The sequence below is a fragment of the Propithecus coquereli genome, unplaced genomic scaffold (assembly GCF_000956105.1).
Source record: "Propithecus coquereli isolate 6110/MARCELLA unplaced genomic scaffold, Pcoq_1.0 Scaffold535, whole genome shotgun sequence".
In the NCBI taxonomy this organism is placed as follows: domain Eukaryota; kingdom Metazoa; phylum Chordata; class Mammalia; order Primates; family Indriidae; genus Propithecus; species Propithecus coquereli.
The window spans coordinates 159,273-162,984 of record NW_012151230.1 but is presented as its reverse complement, the minus strand read 5'-3'; positions in this window follow the sequence as shown (position 1 = coordinate 162,984).

Here is a 3,712-nt window from a genome sequence, read left to right as displayed (position 1 = left end):
GAGAATTCATTCCGGAGAGAAGCCTTATCAATGCAATGAATGTGTGAAAGCCTTCTCACAGAAGTCACAGCTCATTAATCATCAGAGAACTCATAAAGTAAAGAAGTCCTAGGAATGCAATTAATATGAGTCTGACATCATAATTCATTGTACTTCAGAAAATGCAGTTATGTTAAATTTTTCAAATAATAGTCACATCATATAACATGTCAGAATAGTCCTTTTGAGTGGGGAACTCTATAAGTAAGATTATATAGGGAAAACTTTCAGCAAGTAAACATCCTTGTATATCAGAATTCATAAGTAGAATGAACTTATGAATACAGTGTTTCTCAAAACCCTTTGAAACCACACTCAAGCCTTGTACAGTAGAAAATTCACTGCAAAGAGGAGTCCTGTGAATACTGCAAATATCAGAAACCCATCCAGTGGTCAAATCTCATAAACTACTAGAAATACTCCCACTGGTCATGAGGAAAAATCCCATGAATACAGCAAATGAGGCAATATTTTTATTAATAGATCAGTTCGTTGTACATAAGAAAATGTCCTTAGGAATGAAATTCTGTGAAGCTTCTAAATATAGGATAAGTAATCCAAATATATTTTAGAGAATTCATATTGTGCATAAACCTAATAATTTAAAGACATTGGAAACATGTGCCCCTTGAAATAATACTATAAAGGGAAGTCATATTCTTTTTGTAGACATGGGTACCAAAAATATCCAATTCTAACTGGTTGACACATGTTCATTCTGAAGTATAAAGTTTTTGAAATATATGAATAAATTGGTCATTGAAACGTCTGAGTAAGAAATTTCTTGGTAGTTACTGTTTATTTTCCTGTGTTTCATTATACATTTTGTATTTTAGGATTGCATATAATAATGTAATTGGGAGCATGAAATGCATATACCTTAGAGTGCCTATGATGTCTGTCAAAATACACTACATACCACTGTTTTTTCCATTTTAATATTATAAAAATGGAAACTGATACAACATGGCTTACTGCTGAGTAAGTAGCTTAAGTGATAATACCACATTTCTTCTTTCCTTATTGTCTGTTGATAATAGACGGGCTCTATTGTTACTGACCTTTCTCTTCAGCAACTGAAATTAACATCATATAAGTCTTCTGCATCCTTCAAATCTGAAAAACAGTCTATATAATAAGTTTGCAAAGGCAAGAACCACAGAATAGCAATAGTGATATATGATACTGAGGGAGGAAAGGTGTGAGAACTGTATTACTCAGCCCTCAAACTAGATGAAAGTGGGTAATGCTGTGCAAAATTTTTTTCTCGTTTAGTGGTATGCCTTTATACATCATGTGTATATATATTTAAGTGTTATGTAACCCAAGTACCACTTGTATTTTAGTTTACTATAATGAAATATCATGGATACTTTGTGCTATTGTTTTTGGTGTTTCATAAAATATTTTGTAAAAAGTAGATGTAGAAACTGATGAAGAATCACTGTTCAGAAGATGTAAAATATAGACATTTTGTGCTTAAAAAAAAAACCTTTTGACACATTCAAGGAAGCCTATTTTGTTTTCCAGATAAGTTCTGTGATTACTGGATAAATACAGAGGCTCCTTGGCTTACAGGGGGGTTCTGTCCTAATAAACCCATTGTAAGTTGAAAATCTTGTAAGTCAAAAATGCATTTAATACACCTAACCTACCAGATATCATAGCTTAGCCTAGCCTACCTTGAACATGCTCAGAATGCTTACATTAGCATACAGTTGGACAAAATCATGTAACAAATCCTATTTTATAATAAAGTGTTGAATATCTCATGTTACTGAGTATTGTACTGAAAGTAAAAAATAATGGTTGTATGGTACCATTGTAAAGTTGAAAAACTGTTAAGTTGAACCATTGTAAATCCAGGACCATCTGTATTAGGAAACAAGGTTTCCATTATTTTATAATTTGAAATGTTTTGTTTTCCCTTCTTTCACCAGTTGCATTATCCAGGTGAGAAACTTCTCATTGGGGATGTAGGACATATCATTATATGAGTATGCTTCCCTTTAAAAATGCATGAACCATACCTTAGCTAGGTTAGAATTTTGTAATGTTCTCTAATGTTGCTTTACAAGGTTAATTTTTTTGGTATGGTGATGAAATTCAGAAAAGTCCAACATTGAGCTTGATTCCAAACTTAGAAAAATCAAGACTTCTCTTATGCACACATTGTTGTATCAGTATGGTGTATTGCACCTTTGATTCTAGCAGTGTTTTTTCCTTTATTAACAATTTTGCAACGTTTTGGAAAATTGGGGCTTTAATTTTCTAAACCAACATACCAGAATTTCAACAGCCAAATAATCTTGTCTTTCTTCATAGTAATTTTAAAAAGCATCCGATTTCCAAATTTTTTATTTATGTGCAAATGTATGGACTTTCTACTTTTCTCTTTAATATCTGAAAGTGATTGTACTAGATGTGGGAGACAAACCTTTGGAAATGAAGAAATAGATATAGAGTGATGTTCTACTTTGTGATTTTTGCCATTTTTTTTTTCTTTTCCGTCTATCATCATTCTCTTTCCTGTTCCCAGAGATTGATTCATTAGGTTTTGGATTGCTCTCAAAAGTCTGTTGCCTGAAAATTTTCAAATTTTGCTCACCCCTATTCTAGACCATTCCATTAACTATTAAGCAGTTAAACCTAATAATTCCTGGATCAGATAATGGAACTTCAGCACTGGCCTATTGATTGAATCCCCAAGAGCAAAAAAATTCTTTTCTCAGAGTCAGGTGTTACTCATAGAGTGGGCTGATGCTGACAACAGAGGTCTGTTTATGAGAATATCTACTGTGGAGGCTCAGACGTGCTGTGTTCTACCCACTGGAGCTCACCATTGCCCTGAAGTGTCACAAGAGAGCTCTGATTCTGACATTAGAGATTTTTAGTGTCTGCTTTGGAAATTACGTTTGTAAACCAGAAAAACATGCCTCCACATTTCCCCTCATTGAGTCCTACCACAGACCCCACATCAAGAAGACAGTTTTAAAGTGAGACTGGATTTATGATTTTGTGGAGCACAGTAAGTCACAATGACAGAGAATACTAAAGGAGGCCAAATAGAGGAAACGTCAGCTTTTCTTATCCTCTTTCACTGTCCATGTTCTCCCACTGTCTGGAATTGCTCACTGTTCTGCAAAGGACAGTTTATATTGTATTCCTTTTAGTAAGTAATGGGTTTTGGGGTTTTCTTTTGTTTGTTTTTTTGGAGGTCCAGACTGTGAATTTTGAGACCTATACCAGGAGTGCATTGTGTTCGGTTTTTCTTTGTAGGCTCTGACACAGTTATCTATGGATCCATATATTCCTGATATTTTGCTTTCAAGAACATCACTTGTAAAACCCCAAGATGAAATGCACCCAAAGAATGCCAGAGTTATCTAATGATAACTCTATTAAATAGTAGAATATAAAGCAATGGGCATTTAGAATCTACGCTTGGGACCTTCTCAGTCATTTGGTCATTCCAGCAGTATACATCCAGGTTGTCAGTTTCAGTGGGTTTGTTAGTCTACAAATATGGTACCAATAAGCTTTCAGACACACAGCACCTAGCCCTGGCCTAAGTGCTGGTAAACTTATCCATAATCCTTGCAGTTGCATGCATATTTTTTGTACCTTTCATTCTTTTAATCCATTTTTCACATTTACACATAGTCATTTGAAA